Consider the following 20,165-nt stretch of genomic DNA (forward strand, 5'->3'; position numbering starts at 1 on the left):
GCCGAACTGCCTCGACACCAGTAGAAAGCATGCAATGCATTCCACCATGGCATCTTACAAGAGTGGAAAGCAGAAATACTCCTGTTTAAAAACAGATCGAACCTATGAAGGCACGGGCTCGTCCGGGATTTGAACCCGGGACCTCTCACACCCAAAGCGAGAATCATACCCCTAGACCAACGAGCCTGCTGCTGCAAAAGCCTTTCAAACATCTTCTGAAGTGTCTTTGTGAAAAAGCAGGGCCACTTGGAGACTCTCCTTCTAAGCGTGCCATAGCAATTGATGTTTTGTGCCAAGGGTTTTTTTTTTGCCTCTAGCAAGGCAAGAGGTAGTCAAGAAGCCCTATGCTAGCAAGCTGAACTGTGGCGCTGATGAGAAAAGCAGACCCTTTCTGGTAGTTGTACGCCTCCGCAGGACCTGGGCCCTTGCACCGTAGACTTCCAGACCAGAAGCACTGAAGGGCCTGCCATCTCTTGCGCCTGAGCCAGAGGAGCATGCCTCTTGTATTCAAGCACACTTGCTCGCTCAGTGCTCGATCAGGCGAGATTTATATGAGTGCCTCACAGGCCTGAAACACTCACCTGGGAGACGCGGGGTGGCTGAATTCCCAGAATGGCCTTCGATAGGAAAATCACCTCCTTTCCTCCCGACTCATTTCAGAATTGGGTGAAAATCGCAAGACAGTGTTCAGGGGTGCATGGGTACTGCCTACTCCCAGCTGCCTCTCTGTCTTCTTCATGTTAATTTCAAGTCACAAGAAGGGACCATTGCCATTCTGCTCCGCCCACCTAACCAGGAAACCCAGGTTGAGCTTGTCTGCCTGTTGTTGTTGCAGGGGCAGTGCCTTCTCTGCCCAAAAGTGGCAGGAGAGCCTCACTTCAAACGATGGAATCAAATGCTTAAGTAGAAACCAGCATGGTAGTTACAGTGATAAGGTGCAGCTCTAACAGAAGGCGTGACTGAGATGCCCCTTCCAGAAATACATGGAATGCTGATTGAGGGCCCAGCCGGAGGGTTGGTGGATTTCTTTTCATATGCTACAGCAGCTTGCAAAGATAGTGTTGTGGGGAGCTGGCTGTGCAAGCAGAGGAAGATTTAAGGGCAGAAAATAGACCTATCAGAAGTGCGATTTGAACCCACAACTACATGAGCAAACCAGGATGCTTAGCTTAACTGAAGATCAAGCTCTCTTGAGGCTGCCGCCTTAGACCACTCGGCCATCCTGACAGCTGAGTCTGTGTTTAGGTCTGACTCCTCAGTCTGCACTTGTCGATGCTGCCGCTTGCAATGTTCCTATCAAGGTGACAGGTTTAAAGGCCCCACAATATAACATGGCCAAGAAAAAAAAAGAAAAAAACAGAATAAGAAACCAGGCACATGCACGACTACGCAAAGATGCAGATAACTTTTTACCGGCCTGCAATAGTAATACAAGTTTTACACAGGTCACAAGTTTTTAAAGGCCATCCCTGAGTGAGACTAAGCTTTTAGGGAGCAAACACAAAAGCAGACACTGCCCATTGTTTCTGCCCGGTCTCGAACCGGGGACCTTTCACGTGTTAGGCGAACGTGATAACCACTACACTACAGAAACAAGCATGAGGGCTTGACTGAAGGAGCAAAATTCCCCTCATATGTTTGCCCGATTGCCTCTATACTTGATCAGCAGTTGCTCGCAAAGCGAGGAGTAAGTGTGAAAATTGCAGCGTTGTCAGCCAGCAAGCGTACACTCAGATGTACTGAAAAGTCACAGCTGCGGGTAGAGACAAATATCTGATGCCTAAATGCCTGAAACCAGAGCCTGTGAAAGCATCACACAGAGCACACTGAAAGCAAGCAGGAAGGAAGCCAAGGCATGGTGATCCTTTTTTTCTCCTGAGGCTAAAAATATTTTGCACAACAATGCTTTGAGTGGAATGAGGAATCTTCAAGCTTTGTGTATTTTGAGTAAAATTTGTGTGTTTTCTGCTAAAAAGGGTGTGTTGGGGATTTGGACCCGGACACCAACGAGCGAGGGCACAGAAGCACCACTGCTCAGACCCTGCTCCTAGGGTTGAGGGCAGAGAGTGGGCGAATACATCGCAAGGCAAGAAAATGCACATGGTTCTCTCTTCTGCAATATGACTAGAGTCATTTCCATGGTCGTCATCGAACATGACATAAAACGCCTCTATACTTTAGACCTTTTGGCCCATAATTACAAGAGGATGACTGAGTGAGACGCTCTGCCAAATTTGGCAGCCTCGCACTCAGTCATTTTCAAAATGCAGGGAAGCGCCGTATTTAGTAGAATACAGCGCACCCCTGTGCTTCCCTCTGCGCCAGCTCTAAATTAGCTGCCGAGCACCAACGCAGCCATCCTTGCGCCATGGTACAAGGATGGCTGCGTGGAGGGGGAAATTGTTTTTGTTCAGGAAGGCACACCTTCCTGCACAACAGAAATCTTCAGTGGCGATATGTTCGTGCAGCACACATAGAAAGAGCAAAAATGAGGAGAAATGAAAACATTTCTGCTCGTTTCTCCACTATAACGACACCCATTGTATGGCGCTTGGTTTTTGGCGCTGCCACAGATTTACAAAAACTCGTAAAACTGGAGCAGCATCAAAATGCTATGGTGTTGCAGTGGCCCACCCAGAGCAACGCCCATTGCACGCCCCTTCCAGGGAAAGGGCTGCGTGTGAAGGGGCCGTATTTACAAGGTGGTGTTAAGCCACAAACCGTGGTTGAACGGCGTCTTGTAAATACGGCACAGTACATAGTGCCACCGGGGCGTCACTAAAGATGATGTGCCGGTGGCGATAGGGCCTTGTAAGTCTGGCCCTTTCTTTGCTCAAGGTGTATGTTCTTGGTGAAGGTAGGAAAGCCATTTTCGCTCTCATACCTTCCTTCCTTGGCTGGCTTGACCACAGTAGGCCCAGGCTTCAATGGAAAGGTCAAAAAGGGAGCAACTGACTGCCGTAAGGTGTATCGTCTTCTCTTGGTGAGTTGAGACCGATGCCCTTGGAGCGTAGTACCCCACGATGGTGAGGGATAGACACAGCCTCTTTAATTTCAATTTACCTGTCAGGTGAGGTGGTTAATGCAAATAATGTGATAAAGCACAGCAACTTGCTGTTTCTGCCTGGCCTCGAACCAGGGACCTTTCGCGTGTAAGGCGAACGTGTTAACCACTACACTATAGAAACAGACATGCCTGCTTACTTGCTTCATGTGGCTATGCATTGGACTGGAACCACTGCACTGGAAACAGACACACCTGCTTTCTTTATGTGGCTATGCTTTGGACTGGAATGCAAGGACTAAGGGACAATATTCATGACGCTCAAAGCTGAGCCTTTCTGACAGGATCTCTTCCTTTGGAAGAAAGGAACTGGGATCACTTTCATTCCAAGAGGTGATTTCAAAACCAGCCCTGCAATTACTTTGGAGAAGCACTGTGCATTTCATGTTCCAACGAGAAGTGCTGCTCCAACACAAAAAAGCAGTTAGAAAGAAATCCCGCACTCCTTCATCATGCCGAACTGCCTCGACACCAGTAGAAAGCATGCAATGCATTCCACCATGGCATCTTACAAGAGTGGAAAGCAGAAATACTCCTGTTTAAAAACAGATCGAACCTATGAAGGCACGGGCTCGTCCGGGATTTGAACCCGGGACCTCTCACACCCAAAGTGAGAATCATACCCCTAGACCAACGAGCCTGCTGCTGCAAAAGCCTTTCAAACATCTTCTGAAGTGTCTTTGTGAAAAAGCAGGGCCACTTGGAGACTCTCCTTCTAAGCGTGCCATAGCAATTGATGTTTTGTGCCAAGGGTTTTTTTTTGCCTCTAGCAAGGCAAGAGGTAGTCAAGAAGCCCTATGCTAGCAAGCTGAACTGTGGCGCTGATGAGAAAAGCAGACCCTTTCTGGTAGTTGTACGCCTCCGCAGGACCTGGGCCCTTGCACCGTAGACTTCCAGACCAGAAGCACTGAAGGGCCTGCCATCTCTTGCGCCTGAGCCAGAGGAGCATGCCTCTTGTATTCAAGCACACTTGCTCGCTCAGTGCTCGATCAGGCGAGATTTATATGAGTGCCTCACAGGCCTGAAACACTCACCTGGGAGACGCGGGGTGGCTGAATTCCCAGAATGGCCTTCGATAGGAAAATCACCTCCTTTCCTCCCGACTCATTTCAGAATTGGGTGAAAATCACAAGACAGTGTTCAGGGGTGCATGGGTACTGCCTACTCCCAGCTGCCTCTCTGTCTTCTTCATGTTAATTTCAAGTCACAAGGAGGGACCATTGCCATTCTGCTCCGCCCACCTAACCAGGAAACCCAGGTTGAGCTTGTCTGCCTGTTGTTGTTGCAGGGGCAGTGCCTTCTCTGCCCAAAAGTGGCAGGAGAGCCTCACTTCAAACGATGGAATCAACTGCTTAAGTAGAAACCAGCATGGTAGTTACAGTGATAAGGTGCAGCTCTAACAGAAGGCGTGACTGAGATGCCCCTTCCAGAAATACATGGAATGCTGATTGAGGGCCCAGCCGGAGGGTTGGTGGATTTCTTTTCATATGCTACAGCAGCTTGCAAAGATAGTGTTGTGGGGAGCTGGCTGTGCAAGCAGAGGAAGATTTAAGGGCAGAAAATAGACCTATCAGAAGTGCGATTTGAACCCACAACTACATGAGCAAACCAGGATGCTTAGCTTAACTGAAGATCAAGCTCTCTTGAGGCTGCCGCCTTAGACCACTCGGCCATCCTGACAGCTGAGTCTGTGTTTAGGTCTGACTCCTCAGTCTGCACTTGTCGATGCTGCCGCTTGCAATGTTCCTATCAAGGTGACAGGTTTAAAGGCCCCACAATATCACATGGCCAAGAAAAAAAAAAGAAAAAAACAGAATAAGAAACCAGGCACATGCACGACTACGCAAAGATGCAGATAACTTTTTACCGGCCTGCAATAGTAATACAAGTTTTACACAGGTCACAAGTTTTTAAAGGCCATCCCTGAGTGAGACTAAGCTTTTAGGGAGCAAACACAAAAGCAGACACTGCCCATTGTTTCTGCCCGGTCTCGAACCGGGGACCTTTCGCGTGTTAGGCGAACGTGATAACCACTACACTACAGAAACAAGCATGAGGGCTTGACTGAAGGAGCAAAATTCCCCTCATATGTTTGCCCGATTGCCTCTATACTTGATCAGCAGTTGCTCGCAAAGCGAGGAGTAAGTGTGAAAATTGCAGCGTTGTCAGCCAGCAAGCGTACACTCAGATGTACTGAAAAGTCACAGCTGCGGGTAGAGACAAATATCTGATGCCTAAATGCCTGAAACCAGAGCCTGTGAAAGCATCACACAGAGCACACTGAAAGCAAGCAGGAAGGAAGCCAAGGCATGGTGATCCTTTTTTTCTCCTGAGGCTAAAAATATTTTGCACAACAATGCTTTGAGTGGAATGAGGAATCTTCAAGCTTTGTGTATTTTGAGTAAAATTTGTGTGTTTTCTGCTAAAAAGGGTGTGTTGGGGATTTGGACCCGGACACCAACGAGCGAGGGCACAGAAGCACCACTGCTCAGACCCTGCTCCTAGGGTTGAGGGCAGAGAGTGGGCGAATACATCGCAAGGCAAGAAAATGCACATGGTTCTCTCTTCTGCAATATGACTAGAGTCATTTCCATGGTCGTCATCGAACATGACATAAAACGCCTCTATCCTTTAGACCTTTTGGCCCATAATTACAAGAGGATGACTGAGTGAGACGCTCTGCCAAATTTGGCAGCCTCGCACTCAGTCATTTTCAAAATGCAGGGAAGCGCCGTATTTAGTAGAATACAGCGCACCCCTGTGCTTCCCTCTGCGCCAGCTCTAAATTAGCTGCCGAGCACCAACGCAGCCATCCTTGCGCCATGGTACAAGGATGGCTGCGTGGAGGGGGAAATTGTTTTTGTTCAGGAAGGCACACCTTCCTGCACAACAGAAATCTTCAGTGGCGATATGTTCGTGCAGCACACATAGAAAGAGCAAAAATGAGGAGAAATGAAAACATTTCTGCTCGTTTCTCCACTATAACGACACCCATTGTATGGCGCTTGGTTTTTGGCGCTGCCACAGATTTACAAAAACTCGTAAAACTGGAGCAGCATCAAAATGCTATGGTGTTGCAGTGGCCCACCCAGAGCAACGCCCATTGCACGCCCCTTCCAGGGAAAGGGCTGCGTGTGAAGGGGCCGTATTTACAAGGTGGTGTTAAGCCACAAAACGTGGTTGAACGGCGTCTTGTAAATACGGCACAGTACATAGTGCCACCGGGGCGTCACTAAAGATGATGTGCCGGTGGCGATAGGGCCTTGTAAGTCTGGCCCTTTCTTTGCTCAAGGTGTATGTTCTTGGTGAAGGTAGGAAAGCCATTTTCGCTCTCATACCTTCCTTCCTTGGCTGGCTTGACCACAGTAGGCCCAGGCTTCAATGGAAAGGTCAAAAAGGGAGCAACTGACTGCCGTAAGGTGTATCGTCTTCTCTTGGTGAGTTGAGACCGATGCCCTTGGAGCGTAGTACCTCACCATGGTGAGGGATAGACACAGCCTCTTTAATTTCAATTTACCTGTCAGGTGAGGTGGTAAATGCAAATAATGTGATAAAGCACAGCAACTTGCTGTTTTTGCCTGGCCTCGAACCAGGGACCTTTCGCGTGTAAGGCGAACGTGATAACCACTACACTACAGAAACAGACATGCCTGCTTATTTGCTTCATGTGGCTATGCATTGGACTGGAACCACTGCACTGGAAACAGACACACCTGCTTTCTTTATGTGGCTATGCTTTGGACTGGAATGCAAGGACTAAGGGACAATATTCATGACGCTCAAAGCTGAGCCTTTCTGACAGGATCTCTTCCTTTGGAAGAAAGGAACTGGGATCACTTTCATTCCAAGAGGTGATTTCAAAACCAGCCCTGCAATTACTTTGGAGAAGCACTGTGCATTTCATGTTCCAACGAGAAGTGCTGCTCCAACACAAAAAAGCAGTTAGAAAGAAATCCCGCACTCCTTCATCATGCCGAACTGCCTCGACACCAGTAGAAAGCATGCAATGCATTCCACCATGGCATCTTACAAGAGTGGAAAGCAGAAATACTCCTGTTTAAAAACAGATCGAACCTATGAAGGCACGGGCTCGTCCGGGATTTGAACCCGGGACCTCTCACACCCAAAGCGAGAATCATACCCCTAGACCAACGAGCCTGCTGCTGCAAAAGCCTTTCAAACATCTTCTGAAGTGTCTTTGTGAAAAAGCAGGGCCACTTGGAGACTCTCCTTCTAAGCGTGCCATAGCAATTGATGTTTTGTGCCAAGGGGTTTTTTTTTGCCTCTAGCAAGGCAAGAGGTAGTCAAGAAGCCCTATGCTAGCAAGCTGAACTGTGGCGCTGATGAGAAAAGCAGACCCTTTCTGGTAGTTGTACGCCTCCGCAGGACCTGGGCCCTTGCACCGTAGACTTCCAGACCAGAAGCACTGAAGGGCCTGCCATCTCTTGCGCCTGAGCCAGAGGAGCATGCCTCTTGTATTCAAGCACAATTGCTCGCTCAGTGCTCGATCAGGCGAGATTTATATGAGTGCCTCACAGGCCTGAAACACTCACCTGGGAGACGCGGGGTGGCTGAATTCCCAGAATGGCCTTCGATAGGAAAATCACCTCCTTTCCTCCCGACTCATTTCAGAATTGGGTGAAAATCGCAAGACAGTGTTCAGGGGTGCATGGGTACTGCCTACTCCCAGCTGCCTCTCTGTCTTCTTCATGTTAATTTCAAGTCACAAGGAGGGGCCATTGCCATTCTGCTCCGCCCACCTAACCAGGAAACCCAGGTTGAGCTTGTCTGCCTGTTGTTGTTGCAGGGGCAGTGCCTTCTCTGCCCAAAAGTGGCAGGAGAGCCTCACTTCAAACGATGGAATCAACTGCTTAAGTAGAAACCAGCATGGTAGTTACAGTGATAAGGTGCAGCTCTAACAGAAGGCGTGACTGAGATGCCCCTTCCAGAAATACATGGAATGCTGATTGAGGGCCCAGCCGGAGGGTTGGTGGATTTCTTTTCATATGCTACAGCAGCTTGCAAAGATAGTGTTGTGGGGAGCTGGCTGTGCAAGCAGAGGAAGATTTAAGGGCAGAAAATAGACCTATCAGAAGTGCGATATGAACCCACAACTACATGAGCAAACCAGGATGCTTAGCTTAACTGAAGATCAAGCTCTCTTGAGGCTGCCGCCTTAGACCACTCGGCCATCCTGACAGCTGAGTCTGTGTTTAGGTCTGACTCCTCAGTCTGCACTTGTCGATGCTGCCGCTTGCAATGTTCCTATCAAGGTGACAGGTTTAAAGGCCCCACAATATAACATGGCCAAGAAAAAAAAAAGTAAAAAACAGAATAAGAAACCAGGCACATGCACGACTACGCAAAGATGCAGATAACTTTTTACCGGCCTGCAATAGTAATACAAGTTTTACACAGGTCACAAGTTTTTAAAGGCCATCCCTGAGTGAGACTAAGCTTTTAGGGAGCAAACACAAAAGCAGACACTGCCCATTGTTTCTGCCCGGTCTCGAACCGGGGACCTTTCGCGTGTTAGGCGAACGTGATAACCACTACACTACAGAAACAAGCATGAGGGCTTGACTGAAGGAGCAAAATTCCCCTCATATGTTTTCCCGATTGCCTCTATACTTGATCAGCAGTTGCTCGCAAAGCGAGGAGTAAGTGTGAAAATTGCAGCGTTGTCAGCCAGCAAGCGTACACTCAGATGTACTGAAAAGTCACAGCTGCGGGTAGAGACAAATATCTGATGCCTAAATGCCTGAAACCAGAGCCTGTGAAAGCATCACACAGAGCACACTGAAAGCAAGCAGGAAGGAAGCCAAGGCATGGTGATCCTTTTTTTCTCCTGAGGCTAAAAATATTTTGCACAACAATGCTTTGAGTGGAATGAGGAATCTTCAAGCTTTGTGTATTTTGAGTAAAATTTGAGTGTTTTCTGCTAAAAAGGGTGTGTTGGGGATTTGGACCCGGACACCAACGAGCGAGGGCACAGAAGCACCACTGCTCAGACCCTGCTCCTAGGGTTGAGGGCAGAGAGTGGGCGAATACATCGCAAGGCAAGAAAATGCACATGGTTCTCTCTTCTGCAATATGACTAGAGTCATTTCCATGGTCGTCATCGAACATGACATAAAACGCCTCTATCCTTTAGACCTTTTGGCCCATAATTACAAGAGGATGACTGAGTGAGACGCTCTGCCAAATTTGGCAGCCTCGCACTCAGTCATTTTCAAAATGCAGGGAAGCGCCGTATTTAGTAGAATACAGCGCACCCCTGTGCTTCCCTCTGCGCCAGCTCTAAATTAGCTGCCGAGCACCAACGCAGCCATCCTTGCGCCATGGTACAAGGATGGCTGCGTGGAGGGGGAAATTGTTTTTGTTCAGGAAGGCACACCTTCCTGCACAACAGAAATCTTCAGTGGCGATATGTTCGTGCAGCACACATAGAAAGAGCAAAAATGAGGAGAAATGAAAACATTTCTGCTCGTTTCTCCACTATAACGACACCCATTGTATGGCGCTTGGTTTTTGGCGCTGCCACAGATTTACAAAAACTCGTAAAACTGGAGCAGCATCAAAATGCTATGGTGTTGCAGTGGCCCACCCAGAGCAACGCCCATTGCACGCCCCTTCCAGGGAAAGGGCTGCGTGTGAAGGGGCCGTATTTACAAGGTGGTGTTAAGCCACAAAACGTGGTTGAACGGCGTCTTGTAAATACGGCACAGTACATAGTGCCACCGGGGCGTCACTAAAGATGATGTGCCGGTGGCGATAGGGCCTTGTAAGTCTGGCCCTTTCTTTGCTCAAGGTGTATGTTCTTGGTGAAGGTAGGAAAGCCATTTTCGCTCTCATACCTTCCTTCCTTGGCTGGCTTGACCACAGTAGGCCCAGGCTTCAATGGAAAGGTCAAAAAGGGAGCAACTGACTGCCGTAAGGTGTATCGTCTTCTCTTGGTGAGTTGAGACCGATGCCCTTGGAGCGTAGTACCTCACGATGGTGAGGGATAGACACAGCCTCTTTAATTTCAATTTACCTGTCAGGTGAGGTGGTAAATGCAAATAATGTGATAAAGCACAGCAACTTGCTGTTTCTGCCTGGCCTCGAACCAGGGACCTTTCGCGTGTAAGGCGAACGTGATAACCACTACACTATAGAAACAGACATGCCTGCTTACTTGCTTCATGTGGCTATGCATTGGACTGGAACCACTGCACTGGAAACAGACACACCTGCTTTCTTTATGTGGCTATGCTTTGGACTGGAATGCAAGGACTAAGGGACAATATTCATGACGCTCAAAGCTGAGCCTTTCTGACAGGATCTCTTCCTTTGGAAGAAAGGAACTGGGATCACTTTCATTCCAAGAGGTGATTTCAAAACCAGCCCTGCAATTACTTTGGAGAAGCACTGTGCATTTCATGTTCCAACGAGAAGTGCTGCTCCAACACAAAAAAGCAGTTAGAAAGAAATCCCGCACTCCTTCATCATGCCGAACTGCCTCGACACCAGTAGAAAGCATGCAATGCATTCCACCATGGCATCTTACAAGAGTGGAAAGCAGAAATACTCCTGTTTAAAAACAGATCGAACCTATGAAGGCACGGGCTCGTCCGGGATTTGAACCCGGGACCTCTCACACCCAAAGCGAGAATCATACCCCTAGACCAACGAGCCTGCTGCTGCAAAAGCCTTTCAAACATCTTCTGAAGTGTCTTTGTGAAAAAGCAGGGCCACTTGGAGACTCTCCTTCTAAGCGTGCCATAGCAATTGATGTTTTGTGCCAAGGGTTTTTTTTTTGCCTCTAGCAAGGCAAGAGGTAGTCAAGAAGCCCTATGCTAGCAAGCTGAACTGTGGCGCTGATGAGAAAAGCAGACCCTTTCTGGTAGTTGTACGCCTCCGCAGGACCTGGGCCCTTGCACCGTAGACTTCCAGACCAGAAGCACTGAAGGGCCTGCCATCTCTTGCACCTGAGCCAGAGGAGCATGCCTGTTGTATTCAAGCACAATTGCTCGCTCAGTGCTCGATCAGGCGAGATTTATATGAGTGCCTCACAGGCCTGAAACACTCACCTGGGAGACGCGGGGTGGCTGAATTCCCAGAATGGCCTTCGATAGGAAAATCACCTCCTTTCCTCCCGACTCATTTCAGAATTGGGTGAAAATCGCAAGACAGTGTTCAGGGGTGCATGGGTACTGCCTACTCCCAGCTGCCTCTCTGTCTTCTTCATGTTAATTTCAAGTCACAAGGAGGGACCATTGCCATTCTGCTCCGCCCACCTAACCAGGAAACCCAGGTTGAGCTTGTCTGCCTGTTGTTGTTGCAGGGGCAGTGCCTTCTCTGCCCAAAAGTGGCAGGAGAGCCTCACTTCAAACGATGGAATCAACTGCTTAAGTAGAAACCAGCATGGTAGTTACAGTGATAAGGTGCAGCTCTAACAGAAGGCGTGACTGAGATGCCCCTTCCAGAAATACATGGAATGCTGATTGAGGGCCCAGCCGGAGGGTTGGTGGATTTCTTTTCATATGCTACAGCAGCTTGCAAAGATAGTGTTGTGGGGAGCTGGCTGTGCAAGCAGAGGAAGATTTAAGGGCAGAAAATAGACCTATCAGAAGTGCGATTTGAACCCACAACTACATGAGCAAACCAGGATGCTTAGCTTAACTGAAGATCAAGCTCTCTTGAGGCTGCCGCCTTAGACCACTCGGCCATCCTGACAGCTGAGTCTGTGTTTAGGTCTGACTCCTCAGTCTGCACTTGTCGATGCTGCCGCTTGCAATGTTCCTATCAAGGTGACAGGTTTAAAGGCCCCACAATATAACATGGCCAAGAAAAAAAAAAGAAAAAAACAGAATAAGAAACCAGGCACATGCACGACTACGCAAAGATGCAGATAACTTTTTACCGGCCTGCAATAGTAATACAAGTTTTACACAGGTCACAAGTTTTTAAAGGCCATCCCTGAGTGAGACTAAGCTTTTAGGGAGCAAACACAAAAGCAGACACTGCCCATTGTTTCTGCCCGGTCTCGAACCGGGGACCTTTCGCGTGTTAGGCGAACGTGATAACCACTACACTACAGAAACAAGCATGAGGGCTTGACTGAAGGAGCAAAATTCCCCTCATATGTTTGCCCGATTGCCTCTATACTTGATCAGCAGTTGCTCGCAAAGCGAGGAGTAAGTGTGAAAATTGCAGCGTTGTCAGCCAGCAAGCGTACACTCAGATGTACTGAAAAGTCACAGCTGCGGGTAGAGACAAATATCTGATGCCTAAATGCCTGAAACCAGAGCCTGTGAAAGCATCACACAGAGCACACTGAAAGCAAGCAGGAAGGAAGCCAAGGCATGGTGATCCTTTTTTTCTCCTGAGGCTAAAAATATTTTGCACAACAATGCTTTGAGTGGAATGAGGAATCTTCAAGCTTTGTGTATTTTGAGTAAAATTTGTGTGTTTTCTGCTAAAAAGGGTGTGTTGGGGATTTGGACCCGGACACCAACGAGCGAGGGCACAGAAGCACCACTGCTCAGACCCTGCTCCTAGGGTTGAGGGCAGAGAGTGGGCGAATACATCGCAAGGCAAGAAAATGCACATGGTTCTCTCTTCTGCAATATGACTAGAGTCATTTCCATGGTCGTCATCGAACATGACATAAAACGCCTCTATCCTTTAGACCTTTTGGCCCATAATTACAAGAGGATGACTGAGTGAGACGCTCTGCCAAATTTGGCAGCCTCGCACTCAGTCATTTTCAAAATGCAGGGAAGCGCCGTATTTAGTAGAATACAGCGCACCCCTGTGCTTCCCTCTGCGCCAGCTCTAAATTAGCTGCCGAGCACCAACGCAGCCATCCTTGCGCCATGGTACAAGGATGGCTGCGTGGAGGGGGAAATTGTTTTTGTTCAGGAAGGCACACCTTCCTGCACAACAGAAATCTTCAGTGGCGATATGTTCGTGCAGCACACATAGAAAGAGCAAAAATGAGGAGAAATGAAAACATTTCTGCTCGTTTCTCCACTATAACGACACCCATTGTATGGCGCTTGGTTTTTGGCGCTGCCACAGATTTACAAAAACTCGTAAAACTGGAGCAGCATCAAAATGCTATGGTGTTGCAGTGGCCCACCCAGAGCAACGCCCATTGCACGCCCCTTCCAGGGAAAGGGCTGCGTGTGAAGGGGCCGTATTTACAAGGTGGTGTTAAGCCACAAAACGTGGTTGAACGGCGTCTTGTAAATACGGCACAGTACATAGTGCCACCGGGGCGTCACTAAAGATGATGTGCCGGTGGCGATAGGGCCTTGTAAGTCTGGCCCTTTCTTTGCTCAAGGTGTATGTTCTTGGTGAAGGTAGGAAAGCCATTTTCGCTCTCATACCTTCCTTCCTTGGCTGGCTTGACCACAGTAGGCCCAGGCTTCAATGGAAAGGTCAAAAAGGGAGCAACTGACTGCCGTAAGGTGTATCGTCTTCTCTTGGTGAGTTGAGACCGATGCCCTTGGAGCGTAGTACCTCACGATGGTGAGGGATAGACACAGCCTCTTTAATTTCAATTTACCTGTCAGGTGAGGTGGTAAATGCAAATAATGAAATAAAGCACAGCAACTTGCTGTTTCTGCCTGGCCTCGAACCAGGGACCTTTCGCGTGTAAGGCGAACGTGATAACCACTACACTATAGAAACAGACATGCCTGCTTACTTGCTTCATGTGGCTATGCATTGGACTGGAACCACTGCACTGGAAACAGACACACCTGCTTTCTTTATGTGGCTATGCTTTGGACTGGAATGCAAGGACTAAGGGACAATATTCATGACGCTCAAAGCTGAGCCTTTCTGACAGGATCTCTTCCTTTGGAAGAAAGGAACTGGGATCACTTTCATTCCAAGAGGTGATTTCAAAACCAGCCCTGCAATTACTTTGGAGAAGCACTGTGCATTTCATGTTCCAACGAGAAGTGCTGCTCCAACACAAAAAAGCAGTTAGAAAGAAATCCCGCACTCCTTCATCATGCCGAACTGCCTCGACACCAGTAGAAAGCATGCAATGCATTCCACCATGGCATCTTACAAGAGTGGAAAGCAGAAATACTCCTGTTTAAAAACAGATCAAACCTATGAAGGCACGGGCTCGTCCGGGATTTGAACCCGGGACCTCTCACACCCAAAGCGAGAATCATACCCCTAGACCAACGAGCCTGCTGCTGCAAAAGCCTTTCAAACATCTTCTGAAGTGTCTTTGTGAAAAAGCAGGGCCACTTGGAGACTCTCCTTCTAAGCGTGCCATAGCAATTGATGTTTTGTGCCAAGGGTTTTTTTTTTGCCTCTAGCAAGGCAAGAGGTAGTCAAGAAGCCCTATGCTAGCAAGCTGAACTGTGGCGCTGATGAGAAAAGCAGACCCTTTCTGGTAGTTGTACGCCTCCGCAGGACCTGGGCCCTTGCACCGTAGACTTCCAGACCAGAAGCACTGAAGGGCCTGCCATCTCTTGCGCCTGAGCCAGAGGAGCATGCCTCTTGTATTCAAGCACACTTGCTCGCTCAGTGCTCGATCAGGCGAGATTTATATGAGTGCCTCACAGGCCTGAAACACTCACCTGGGAGACGCGGGGTGGCTGAATTCCCAGAATGGCCTTCGATAGGAAAATCGCCTCCTTTCCTCCCGACTCATTTCAGAATTGGGTGAAAATCGCAAGACAGTGTTCAGGGGTGCATGGGTACTGCCTACTCCCAGCTGCCTCTCTGTCTTCTTCATGTTAATTTCAAGTCACAAGGAGGGACCATTGCCATTCTGCTCCGCCCACCTAACCAGGAAACCCAGGTTGAGCTTGTCTGCCTGTTGTTGTTGCAGGGGCAGTGCCTTCTCTGCCCAAAAGTGGCAGGAGAGCCTCACTTCAAACGATGGAATCAACTGCTTAAGTAGAAACCAGCATGGTAGTTACAGTGATAAGGTGCAGCTCTAACAGAAGGCGTGACTGAGATGCCCCTTCCAGAAATACATGGAATGCTGATTGAGGGCCCAGCCGGAGGGTTGGTGGATTTCTTTTCATATGCTACAGCAGCTTGCAAAGATAGTGTTGTGGGGAGCTGGCTGTGCAAGCAGAGGAAGATTTAAGGGCAGAAAATAGACCTATCAGAAGTGCGATATGAACCCACAACTACATGAGCAAACCAGGATGCTTAGCTTAACTGAAGATCAAGCTCTCTTGAGGCTGCCGCCTTAGACCACTCGGCCATCCTGACAGCTGAGTCTGTGTTTAGGTCTGACTCCTCAGTCTGCACTTGTCAATGCTGCCGCTTGCAATGTTCCTATCAAGGTGACAGGTTTAAAGGCCCCACAATATAACATGGCCAAGAAAAAAAAAAGTAAAAAACAGAATAAGAAACCAGGCACATGCACGACTACGCAAAGATGCAGATAACTTTTTACCGGCCTGCAATAGTAATACAAGTTTTACACAGGTCACAAGTTTTTAAAGGCCATCCCCGAGTGAGACTAAGCTTTTAGGGAGCAAACACAAAAGCAGACACTGCCCATTGTTTCTGCCCGGTCTCGAACCGGGGACCTTTCGCGTGTTAGGCGAACGTGATAACCACTACACTACAGAAACAAGCATGAGGGCTTGACTGAAGGAGCAAAATTCCCCTCATATGTTTGCCCGATTGCCTCTATACTTGATCAGCAGTTGCTCGCAAAGCGAGGAGTAAGTGTGAAAATTGCAGCGTTGTCAGCCAGCAAGCGTACACTCAGATGTACTGAAAAGTCACAGCTGCGGGTAGAGACAAATATCTGATGCCTAAATGCCTGAAACCAGAGCCTGTGAAAGCATCACACAGAGCACACTGAAAGCAAGCAGGAAGGAAGCCAAGGCATGGTGATCCTTTTTTTCTCCTGAGGCTAAAAATATTTTGCACAACAATGCTTTGAGTGGAATGAGGAATCTTCAAGCTTTGTGTATTTTGAGTAAAATTTGTGTGTTTTCTGCTAAAAAGGGTGTGTTGGGGATTTGGACCCGGACACCAACGAGCGAGGGCACAGAAGCACCACTGCTCAGACCCTGCTCCTAGGGTTGAGGGCAGAGAGTGGGCGAATACATCGCAAGGCAAGAAAATGCACATGGTTCTCTCTTCTGCAATATGACTAGAGTCATTTCCATGGTCGTCATCGAACATGACATAAAACGCCTCTATCCTTTAGACCTTTTGGCCCATAATTACAAGAGGATGACTGAGTGAGACGCTCTGCCAAATTTGGCAGCCTCGCACTCAGTCATTTTCAAAATGCAGGGAAGCGCCGTATTTAGTAGAATACAGCGCACCCCTGTGCTTCCCTCTGCGCCAGCTCTAAATTAGCTGCCGAGCACCAACGCAGCCATCCTTGCGCCATGGTACAAGGATGGCTGCGTGGAGGGGGAAATTGTTTTTGTTCAGGAAGGCACACCTTCCTGCACAACAGAAATCTTCAGTGGCGATATGTTCGTGCAGCACACATAGAAAGAGCAAAAATGAGGAGAAATGAAAACATTTCTGCTCGTTTCTCCACTATAACGACACCCATTGTATGGCGCTTGGATTTTGGCGCTGCCACAGATTTACAAAAACTCGTAAAACTGGAGCAGCATCAAAATGCTATGGTGTTGCAGTGGCCCACCCAGAGCAACGCCCATTGCACGGCCCTTCCAGGGAAAGGGCTGCGTGTGAAGGGGCCGTATTTACAAGGTGGTGTTAAGCCACAAAACGTGGTTGAACGGCGTCTTGTAAATACGGCACAGTACATAGTGCCACCGGGGCGTCACTAAAGATGATGTGCCGGTGGCGATAGGGCCTTGTAAGTCTGGCCCTTTCTTTGCTCAAGGTGTATGTTCTTGGTGAAGGTAGGAAAGCCATTTTCGCTCTCATACCTTCCTTCCTTGGCTGGCTTGACCACAGTAGGCCCAGGCTTCAATGGAAAGGTCAAAAAGGGAGCAACTGACTGCCGTAAGGTGTATCGTCTTCTCTTGGTGAGTTGAGACCGATGCCCTTGGAGCGTAGTACCTCACGATGGTGAGGGATAGACACAGCCTCTTTAATTTCAATTTACCTGTCAGGTGAGGTGGTAAATGCAAATAATGTGATAAAGCACAGCAACTTGCTGTTTCTGCCTGGTCTCGATCCAGGGACCTTTCGCGTGTAAGGCGAACGTGATAACCACTACACTACAGAAACAGACATGCCTGCTTATTTGCTTCATGTGGCTATGCATTGGACTGGAACCACTGCACTGGAAACAGACACACCTGCTTTCTTTATGTGGCTATGCTTTGGACTGGAATGCAAGGACTAAGGGACAATATTCATGACGCTCAAAGCTGAGCCTTTCTGACAGGATCTCTTCCTTTGGAAGAAAGGAACTGGGATCACTTTCATTCCAAGAGGTGATTTCAAAACCAGCCCTGCAATTACTTTGGAGAAGCACTGTGCATTTCATGTTCCAACGAGAAGTGCTGCTCCAACACAAAAAAGCAGTTAGAAAGAAATCCCGCACTCCTTCATCATGCCGAACTGCCTCGACACCAGTAGAAAGCATGCAATGCATTCCACCATGGCATCTTACAAGAGTGGAAAGCAGAAATACTCCTGTTAAAAAACAGATCGAACCTATGAAGGCACGGGCTCGTCCGGGATTTGAACCGGGGACCTCTCACACCCAAAGCGAGAATCATACCCCTAGACCAACGAGCCTGCTGCTGCAAAAGCCTTTCAAACATCTTCTGAAGTGTCTTTGTGAAAAAGCAGGGCCACTTGGAGACTCTCCTTCTAAGCGTGCCATAGCAATTGATGTTTTGTGCCAAGGGTTTTTTTTTTGCCTCTAGCAAGGGAAGAGGTAGTCAAGAAGCCCTATGCTAGCAAGCTGAACTGTGGCGCTGATGAGAAAAGCAGACCCTTGCACCGTAGACTTCCAGACCAGAAGCACTGAAGGGCCTGCCATCTCTTGCGCCTGAGCCAGAGGAGCATGCCTCTTGTATTCAAGCACACTTGCTCGCTCAGTGCTCGATCAGGCGAGATTTATATGAGTGCCTCACAGGCCTGAAACACTCACCTGGGAGACGCGGGGTGGCTGAATTCCCAGAATGGCCTTCGATAGGAAAATCACCTCCTTTCCTCCCGACTCATTTCAGAATTGGGTGAAAATCGCAAGACAGTGTTCAGGGGTGCATGGGTACTGCCTACTCCCAGCTGCCTCTCTGTCTTCTTCATGTTAATTTCAAGTCACAAGGAGGGACCATTGCCATTCTGCTCCGCCCACCTAACCAGGAAACCCAGGTTGAGCTTGTCTGCCTGTTGTTGTTGCAGGGGCAGTGCCTTCTCTGCCCAAAAGTGGCAGGAGAGCCTCACTTCAAACGATGGAATCAACTGCTTAAGTAGAAACCAGCATGGTAGTTACAGTGATAAGGTGCAGCTCTAACAGAAGGCGTGACTGAGATGCCCCTTCCAGAAATACATGGAATGCTGATTGAGGGCCCAGCCGGAGGGTTGGTGGATTTCTTTTCATATGCTACAGCAGCTTGCAAAGATAGTGTTGTGGGGAGCTGGCTGTGCAAGCAGAGGAAGATTTAAGGGCAGAAAATAGACCTATCAGAAGTGCGATTTGAACCCACAACTACATGAGCAAACCAGGATGCTTAGCTTAACTGAAGATCAAGCTCTCTTGAGGCTGCCGCCTTAGACCACTCGGCCATCCTGACAGCTGAGTCTGTGTTTAGGTCTGACTCCTCAGTCTGCACTTGTCGATGCTGCCGCTTGCAATGTTCCTATCAAGGTGACAGGTTTAAAGGCCCCACAATATAACATGGCCAAGAAAAAAAAAAGAAAAAAACAGAATAAGAAACCAGGCACATGCACGACTACGCAAAGATGCAGATAACTTTTTACCGGCCTGCAATAGTAATACAAGTTTTACACAGGTCACAAGTTTTTAAAGGCCATCCCTGAGTGAGACTAAGCTTTTAGGGAGCAAACACAAAAGCAGACACTGCCCATTGTTTCTGCCCGGTCTCGAACCGGGGACCTTTCGCGTGTTAGGCGAACGTGATAACCACTACACTACAGAAACAAGCATGAGGGCTTGACTGAAGGAGCAAAATTCCCCTCATATGTTTGCCCGATTGCCTCTATACTTGATCAGCAGTTGCTCGCAAAGCGAGGAGTAAGTGTGAAAATTGCAGCGTTGTCAGCCAGCAAGCGTACAATCAGATGTACTGAAAAGTCACAGCTGCGGGTAGAGACAAATATCTGATGCCTAAATGCCTGAAACCAGAGCCTGTGAAAGCATCACACAGAGCACACTGAAAGCAAGCAGGAAGGAAGCCAAGGCATGGTGATCCTTTTTTTCTCCTGAGGCTAAAAATATTTTGCACAACAATGCTTTGAGTGGAATGAGGAATCTTCAAGCTTTGTGTATTTTGAGTAAAATTTGTGTGTTTTCTGCTAAAAAGGGTGTGTTGGGGATTTGGACCCAGACACCAACGAGCGAGGGCACAGAAGCACCACTGCTCAGACCCTGCTCCTAGGGTTGAGGGCAGAGAGTGGGCGAATACATCGCAAGGCAAGAAAATGCACATGGTTCTCTCTTCTGCAATATGACTAGAGTCATTTCCATGGTCGTCATCGAACATGACATAAAACGCCTCTATCCTTTAGACCTTTTGGCCCATAATTACAAGAGGATGACTGAGTGAGACGCTCTGCCAAATTTGGCAGCCTCGCACTCAGTCATTTTCAAAATGCAGGGAAGCGCCGTATTTAGTAGAATACAGCGCACCCCTGTGCTTCCCTCTGCGCCAGCTCTAAATTAGCTGCCGAGCACCAACGCAGCCATCCTTGCGCCATGGTACAAGGATGGCTGCGTGGAGGGGGAAATTGTTTTTGTTCAGGAAGGCACACCTTCCTGCACAACAGAAATCTTCAGTGGCGATATGTTCGTGCAGCACACATAGAAAGAGCAAAAATGAGGAGAAATGAAAACATTTCTGCTCGTTTCTCCACTATAACGACACCCATTGTATGGCGCTTGGTTTTTGGCGCTGCCACAGATTTACAAAAACTCGTAAAACTGGAGCAGCATCAA

General features: G+C 48.3%; 16 non-coding genes across 16 annotated transcripts; all 16 read right to left on the minus strand.

Annotated features, from left to right (window-relative positions):
* Positions 1 to 114: 114 nt before the first annotated feature.
* On the minus strand, positions 115 to 186 carry TRNAP-UGG (transfer RNA proline (anticodon UGG)). The gene has a single exon. It is a non-coding gene; the product is annotated as a tRNA-Pro (tRNA).
* Positions 187 to 1,521: 1,335 nt separating this feature from the next.
* Positions 1,522 to 1,594, minus strand: TRNAV-AAC (transfer RNA valine (anticodon AAC)). Its single transcript has one exon. It is a non-coding gene; the product is annotated as a tRNA-Val (tRNA).
* A 1,521-nt stretch (positions 1,595 to 3,115) lies between these two features.
* Positions 3,116 to 3,188, minus strand: TRNAV-UAC (transfer RNA valine (anticodon UAC)). The gene has a single exon. It is a non-coding gene; the product is annotated as a tRNA-Val (tRNA).
* Positions 3,189 to 3,632: 444 nt separating this feature from the next.
* Positions 3,633 to 3,704, minus strand: TRNAP-UGG (transfer RNA proline (anticodon UGG)). The gene has a single exon. It is a non-coding gene; the product is annotated as a tRNA-Pro (tRNA).
* Positions 3,705 to 5,039: 1,335 nt separating this feature from the next.
* On the minus strand, positions 5,040 to 5,112 carry TRNAV-AAC (transfer RNA valine (anticodon AAC)). The gene has a single exon. It is a non-coding gene; the product is annotated as a tRNA-Val (tRNA).
* Positions 5,113 to 6,633: 1,521 nt separating this feature from the next.
* Positions 6,634 to 6,706, minus strand: TRNAV-UAC (transfer RNA valine (anticodon UAC)). Its single transcript has one exon. It is a non-coding gene; the product is annotated as a tRNA-Val (tRNA).
* Positions 6,707 to 7,150: 444 nt separating this feature from the next.
* On the minus strand, positions 7,151 to 7,222 carry TRNAP-UGG (transfer RNA proline (anticodon UGG)). The gene has a single exon. It is a non-coding gene; the product is annotated as a tRNA-Pro (tRNA).
* A 1,336-nt stretch (positions 7,223 to 8,558) lies between these two features.
* TRNAV-AAC (transfer RNA valine (anticodon AAC)) lies at positions 8,559 to 8,631 on the minus strand. The gene has a single exon. It is a non-coding gene; the product is annotated as a tRNA-Val (tRNA).
* Positions 8,632 to 10,152: 1,521 nt separating this feature from the next.
* On the minus strand, positions 10,153 to 10,225 carry TRNAV-UAC (transfer RNA valine (anticodon UAC)). Its single transcript has one exon. It is a non-coding gene; the product is annotated as a tRNA-Val (tRNA).
* Positions 10,226 to 10,669: 444 nt separating this feature from the next.
* TRNAP-UGG (transfer RNA proline (anticodon UGG)) lies at positions 10,670 to 10,741 on the minus strand. Its single transcript has one exon. It is a non-coding gene; the product is annotated as a tRNA-Pro (tRNA).
* A 1,336-nt stretch (positions 10,742 to 12,077) lies between these two features.
* Positions 12,078 to 12,150, minus strand: TRNAV-AAC (transfer RNA valine (anticodon AAC)). The gene has a single exon. It is a non-coding gene; the product is annotated as a tRNA-Val (tRNA).
* A 1,521-nt stretch (positions 12,151 to 13,671) lies between these two features.
* TRNAV-UAC (transfer RNA valine (anticodon UAC)) lies at positions 13,672 to 13,744 on the minus strand. The gene has a single exon. It is a non-coding gene; the product is annotated as a tRNA-Val (tRNA).
* A 444-nt stretch (positions 13,745 to 14,188) lies between these two features.
* On the minus strand, positions 14,189 to 14,260 carry TRNAP-UGG (transfer RNA proline (anticodon UGG)). The gene has a single exon. It is a non-coding gene; the product is annotated as a tRNA-Pro (tRNA).
* A 1,336-nt stretch (positions 14,261 to 15,596) lies between these two features.
* On the minus strand, positions 15,597 to 15,669 carry TRNAV-AAC (transfer RNA valine (anticodon AAC)). The gene has a single exon. It is a non-coding gene; the product is annotated as a tRNA-Val (tRNA).
* A 1,521-nt stretch (positions 15,670 to 17,190) lies between these two features.
* On the minus strand, positions 17,191 to 17,263 carry TRNAV-UAC (transfer RNA valine (anticodon UAC)). The gene has a single exon. It is a non-coding gene; the product is annotated as a tRNA-Val (tRNA).
* Positions 17,264 to 19,078: 1,815 nt separating this feature from the next.
* TRNAV-AAC (transfer RNA valine (anticodon AAC)) lies at positions 19,079 to 19,151 on the minus strand. The gene has a single exon. It is a non-coding gene; the product is annotated as a tRNA-Val (tRNA).
* Positions 19,152 to 20,165: the final 1,014 nt, after the last annotated feature.

Source organism: Pleurodeles waltl, chromosome 10, assembly GCF_031143425.1.
Source record: "Pleurodeles waltl isolate 20211129_DDA chromosome 10, aPleWal1.hap1.20221129, whole genome shotgun sequence".
In the NCBI taxonomy this organism is placed as follows: Eukaryota; Metazoa; Chordata; class Amphibia; order Caudata; family Salamandridae; genus Pleurodeles; species Pleurodeles waltl.